Genomic DNA, 6,640 nt, shown 5'->3' with positions numbered 1-6,640 from the left:
TATTTGCTGAAAAGAAGATTCAGTACAAGGAGGCGGTGGAGCTCGCACTGGCACTCGAGGCAGCAGAACGGCATGCTGAGGTCAGTGGCAGCACAGGAGCTTCGGTGACGGACTCATCTCCAGCAGCGGCCGATGGGAGCTCGGCCGAGGGGCTGCATTACACGCGCCCGGGCAGCGGGGGACGCGGCGTGCGGGGCACGCAATCTCTGCGGTCGGCCCGGGCGGGGAATACGGCGGGAGGCTCGGCGAACGGCGCGCCGAGCGGAATGGCAAAAGGACCGAGCGGAGCGGCAACGGGGCCGAGCGGAGCGGCAACGAGTGCCCGTGCGTGTTGGCGTTGCGGGAAAGCTCACGCGGCGGCTGGGTGCCGATTCAAAACATACACTTGTGATAAGTGCGGCCAGCGAGGCCATATTAAAGTGATGTGTAAAGTGCGGGGCAGTGTTGGCCTACAGAATTACGTGAGTGAGGAGTCGGACGACGGTCTATATGAGATCGACGAAGACGAGGGTTTGTGCGAGGTAGCAGCGAAAGGTACCAAACCATACTTTATTAATTTATTGATCGATAACAAGATTTTGAAATGTGAAATAAACACCGGTAGTCGTATCTCGGCGATCGCGGAGGAGTGCTATCGTAGCATGTTTTCGCATAAAAAAATTAATAAAGATAATATTTGTCTACGTTCGAACTCTGGTTCACGGATTGAGTCTCTCGGGTACATCGAGGTGAATGTTAAGTTAGGGAATAAGCATTGTGACTCATTGAATTTGTATATTATAAAAGGCGGCGCACGGCCGTTATTAGGTCGAGAGTGGATGCAGGCTTTAAATTTAAAACAAATAACACTCAATGTAATCCGAGACGACGATTTTGTGAATCAGTTATGTAAAGAATTTCCGGAAGTATTTAGTGATAAGCTAGGCACATGCAAGCGGACCATTCGATTACAGCTCGTTGACAAGGAACCGGTTTATTTGCGCGCGCGGCCACTACCGCTTGCGCTGCGGGCGCGGGTTGAGCGGGAGCTCGCTCGTCTTGAGGCGGACGGCGCCATCTATCGCGTCGAATATTCAGACTACGGCACGCCCATTGTGCCGGTCGTTAAGAGTAACGGGGACATAAGAATTTGTGGGGATTATAAAATGACAATTAACCCCAAATTAAAAAGAGATTTTTATCCGTTACCTCGTATTGAGGAATTGTTTGCGAGTCTGAGGGGAGGTGAAAAATTTACAAAAATTGATTTAAGGCACGCTTATGAGCAGTGTCTTCTTTCCGAGGACTCGCAGCCATGCACCGCCATCACCACGCACATGGGGACTTTTGCGTATCGACGCACTCCGTATGGTCTGTCCTGTATACCTGAGAAGTTTCAAAAATTAATGGAGGAGACATTACGCGGGGTGGCGGGGTGTGTTGTATTTTTAGATGACATATGTGTTACGGGGTCGAATCAAAGTGAACACATAAGAAATGTAAGAGCTGTACTCGAACGGTTACGCGACATGGGACTTACAGTGAAGTTTGACAAATGTAAATTCTTGCAGGACAGTGTAAAATATTTGGGCTTTATTATTAACAAGGATGGGCTGCCGCCGGGCCCGATCCGGAGAAATTGGAAGACATTTCCAGCGCACCCACACCGGAGAACGTCACTCAATTAAAAAGTTTCTTAGGGTTATTAAATTATTATGGACGATTTATTTTGAATTTAAGTACAATTTTACATCCTTTGCATAATCTGCTAAAAAAGGGGGTCGGCTGGAAGTGGGATTCCGAATGTAAAAAAGCCTTCAACGAGGCGAAGCGATCACTTCTTAGCGAACGGGTACTGGCGCATTACGAGGAGGGGCGGGAACTTGTAATATCGGTGGACAGCAGTGCGTATGGGTTGGGCGCTGTGCTCGCGCACCGCTACGACGACGGCAGCGAGCGCCCCGTTAGCTGCGCCTCGCGCACGCTTAACGCGGCCGAGCGCAACTACAGCCAGCTCGATAAAGAGGCGTTAGCTATTTTATTTGGCATCACCAAACACCATCAGTACCTTTTCGGGAGACGGTTCACGTTGCGCACCGATCACCAGCCCCTAACATACATTTTTGGGGGCAAGGGTAGTATCCCCCAGACGGCCGCGAGTCGGCTGCAGCGTTGGGCGGCACGCTTGGCCGCATACTATTTTAAAGTCGAATTCGTTCGATCGGCGGACAACGGTCCGGCCGATGCATTGTCTCGCCTACCCTTGGCTAAGGAGAGTCGCTCCGTGGACTCGGTCGATTATTTAGACTTAGTAGAGGATTCGGTACCCGTTGGTTATAAGGACGTCGCTAGGGAGACCGAACGCGACGCGTTATTATGTAAAATTAAGCGTTATGTTATGTTCGGCTGGCCGACGGCCCCGAGTTGCGATGAGGAAAGACCTTATTTTGCTAGGAAACAGGATCTCGCAATTGAACACGGCTGTTTGATTTATAAATATAGGATTGTAATTCCTACTGTCTTACAACAAAAAGTTTTGGAGGAAATTCATGATGGCCACCTTGGTATGAATAAAATGAAATGCTTGTCTAGAAGTTATGTGTACTGGGCCACCATGGATAGAGACATAGAGGAGACGTGCAGGGCGTGCGCGGCGTGCCGCACCGTGCGGGACGCGCCGCCGCGTGCGCCGCTGCACCCCTGGGAGTTCCCGCTGCACCCGTGGTTGCGCATCCACGCTGACTTCGCTGAGTGGGGAGGTAAGCGCTATCTAATTATTATAGACGCACATTCGAAATGGTTAGAGGCGATCCCGATGCGCAACACGAGTGCAGAGAGTACTATAAAAGTTTTTAGAAGTGTGTTTTCACGTTTCGGGCTCCCATCGCAGCTCGTGACCGATAACGGGCCACCATTCTTCTCGCAGGATTTTAAAGTCTTTTGTGAAAACAATTGCATAAAGCACATCACCTCGGCCCCTTACCGACCTCAGGCGAACGGTGCCGCGGAGAATGCCGTTAAAACAATTAAAAAAAGCAATTAAAAAAGCACTACACGAGGGCAAGGATGTGAACACGGCACTGACTAAATTTTTGTTTAAATACCGCAACTGTGAACACGCCACGACGGGCGTGTCACCGGCCGTGGCGCTGCTGGGTCGGTGGATGCGCAGCCGGCTAGACGCGCTGCGGCCGGACACCGCAGCGGCTGTGCGCGACAAGCAGGAGCGGCAGGCGGCCCGCGCCGCCGGCCATCTCAGAGAGTTTTGCGTGGGGGAGACTGTACTCGCGCGCGACTATGCATCGAAGGGGAACAAATGGGCCGAAGCCACGGTGGTCAAAAGGACCGGGCCGGTTTCCTATAAGGTAGCCTTGGGCAATGGTGTGGAATGGCGTAGACACGCGGACCAGGTTTTCCCAGCCAAGGGACGGTTTTCGTTGTCCCGTACCAGCCACACGTCTACGGGTAACGGGTTAGAGTTACAGACCGAGGAGTCCGAGGTCGGTACGGAGTCGGGAGGACAGCCTATGGATGAGGCATCCAGCGGTGGCGAGTCCCCGGCGGCGTCGCCCCGCGCAGCGACCGAGTTATCTCCGAGGCAGCCGGGGGCTACGCCACCCCAGATGTCTGCCCGCGCACTGCGTGCTTTAAAGCGGGCCAAATTTAATGTATTAGCTTAGTGGGGAGAGATGTAAGGTATTTGTCGGGTATGCGCTTGCACTGAATAAATTAGTTCGTTATCTACCGCGTGGTTTTATTGACGTCTCACTCCTGAAGGATCGGCAAGACTTGGGCGAGGGCGCGCCCGGGGACGCCGTCTGGGCCCGGAGCGCGGTTCTTCAGCCTTAGCTTCAGAATCGCGGCTCCGAGCTCGGCCTCAGATACGGGCGGGATTTCCTCGCCCGATACGGCCAGTCCCTCAGGATCCGGCGCCGCCATCCTCGGCGGCACCCACTCCTCCCTTGCCGGGAAGAGGGAGCTGACCACCTGCTCTGTGAGGAGCGGGTCGAGAGACCTGGTTAGCGGGGGGGCCCATGGTCGGAGCTTTTGGCTCACGATCTTATATGGGCGCCCCCACGGATCACGGTTCAGGCTCTCGAGCCACTCCTTCCAGGCTTCCTTCTTTGGCGGCCTTTATGGCCGAGGTCAGCGCCGCACGAGCGGCCCGGTACGCGGCGAGCAGCAGCGCCTCTTGGTCTAGGTCCCTCCTGCTTCTTCTGCGGCTGCGGGTGTACGTGCGGCGTGCCACCTGACAAGCCGTACGAAGACCGGCCAGGTGAGGTCTCCACCAGTACACCCGCGTTCGCGGGAGGGCCGGACCTGCGCGTCGCATCGCCGCGTCGCAGACGCGAGTCAGTGCTCCAGCTAGTCGCTCGCACCTCGCGTCTGCGTCCAGGCCGTTCAACGCGCCATTGGCGCCCCACCTCTCCACAATGGCCGCCTCCTTGGCCAGCTCCGGGTCCAGGGTGGACACCTTCCACCGTGGGCCCTCTCCCGGCAAGGGACGGTCCGGCGTTACGGCCGAAGCGTCCGCGGGGGTGGAGACCATGTCAAACCGGATATACCGATGATCCGACAGAGTCTCCACCCCCTCCTCCACTCTCCACCTCCTCGTGCGGCGAGCCAGGGCGGGGCTAGCGAATGAAAGATCCACGATAGACCCGCCCTGACTGCGCACGCGTGTCTGGGCTGCCCCCCTGTTCAGGAGGACGAGCCCCGTGGACACCGCCCAGTCCGCCAGTGTCTCCCCCCTGAGGTCTGTCACCGGAGAACCCCATGCACTCGATTTGGCGTTGAAGTCTCCAACGACAACCACAGGGGTGGGGTGCACATCGGCCACAAGAGCGCCGACTTCAGCGAGCATCCGCTCAAAGTCGGCAAAACTCCTGCTCGGCGCGAAGTACACCCCGATCACTGCAATGCCGCCCAGCGACGCAAGAACCCAACCGCTACCCTTTGTTACACTTTCGAAGGGTGTGGGGCCCGTGCGTCGCCAGGCGACGATAGCCACCGAGCCGTCGCGATCGCCCGCTCAATCATCGCGGGCGCGGACGTAGTACGGCTCGGCGACTATGGCTACATCGATCTTCCACTGCGCCGCGGTCTGGATCAATAAATCTTGGGCCGCGACGCAGTGGTTGACATTCGCCTTCAGGATCGAGACACTGGGGGCCATTATTAATGGGCGGTGTCCATCGCCTCCACATCAGCTGCAGCTGCAGCTGTAGACGACGAGGCGGGGGGTCCCTGATTGCCCCCGCCTGTCTTTTTCTTGCCACCTTTGGTAGGAGGCCGGTTCATCGCTGGACACTTCTTGTGTCCCAGACGATGACTGGCCTCCACGCCCTCCGAAGCACAAACTGCGCAGGAGGGCTCCTCCTCGCACGACGCGGCCTTGTGGCCCGGCTGGCCACACCGAAAGCATAGCGCGCTGCGGTCGACGCCGCAGTTGCACTGCACCCCTAGATTGCCGGGGACCAGGCAGCGGTAACACCGCTGCGGCCGCGCCTCCAGGAGGGTTGCCCTCACCGTCGACCAGCCGACCGTGAACCGGCCGGCGTCGACGATCTTCTTGGCCGCCAGGACGGGGCATTTCACCCACACGGTGCCCTGGCGGCCAGGTGGGCGATTTATAACGCCCACCTTTACACCTTCGGGAGGGCAACCCCCCAACTTCGCCACTTGCGCCGCCACCGCCTGGCTGGTGGCCGCATCGCCCAGACCGGAGATGCGTATCTCAGCGCAGAGCTCCGGCCGGGAGACGCGGGCCACGTCACCGATGGTCGCCCGCAGCTTGGCCGCCAGTTCATCGGCCTTTTGGCCCTTGTCGGCGCCAGCCACCTCCAAGACTCGGCCGCCGGTTCTCGCCGTGCGGAACCGGAGCCCCTCTATGCCCAGGGCCGAGAGGTCGACAGACTTCTCGGCCTTGTCCAGGACGGCCTCGTAGGTCGTCATGGACCCCTCGGGTAATGTTATGACGACTGCTGCCGTTTTAGGAGCACGCAGTCGCCGTCGGGGGGCCCTCTTCCTCTTCTTCTTGGATGCGGCGGGCGTCGCGGGGGCCGTTGCCGCCTGCTTCGGGGCCTTCGCCTTCCGCGTCACCACGTTCCAGGCCTCCTCAGGTTGGGGCTGGGGAGCGGGGGGCGCCGGCTCTGGCTTGCGGGCGGCCTCGGCCTCGCGGGCCGCCAGGCTCTTCTTGCCATTCCCCTTACCCTTTTTCGCCGCCGCGGCATACGTCGCAGCGGGGACTGGGGTCGGGGCGGGCACCGGCTCTACGGCCGGGGCGGGCACTGGCTCTACGGCCGGGGCAGGGGCAGCGCGCTTCGCCTCGCGGCGAGTGCTGGTCGCTCCTGCGGTGGCGGCGGCGGCGGCGGCATGTGCGTCCGCAACCAGCGGAGGGCGCAGCCTCGGCTCGGGCAGCAGGCGGTTGCCAATTCCCGCGATCCGGGAGTCTACCATAAATAGGATCTCCTCCCGGGTCATCTGGGGGGGGGCAGCCGCCTGCCGCTTTACCGCCTCCAGCTCCGCCCTCATAGCGGCCAGCTCGGCCTGCAGGTGGGCGACCTCCTGCGACTCAGTGCGGGATCGAAGCGCTCGCACCGCGTCGCCGATGGTCGACACCGCCTCGCGGACGCTGGCGATGTGCTGGCACTTCATCTTG

The sequence above is a fragment of the Papilio machaon genome, chromosome W (assembly GCF_912999745.1).
Source record: "Papilio machaon chromosome W, ilPapMach1.1, whole genome shotgun sequence".
In the NCBI taxonomy this organism is placed as follows: domain Eukaryota; kingdom Metazoa; phylum Arthropoda; class Insecta; order Lepidoptera; family Papilionidae; genus Papilio; species Papilio machaon.
This window is presented reverse-complemented; position numbering follows the sequence as displayed.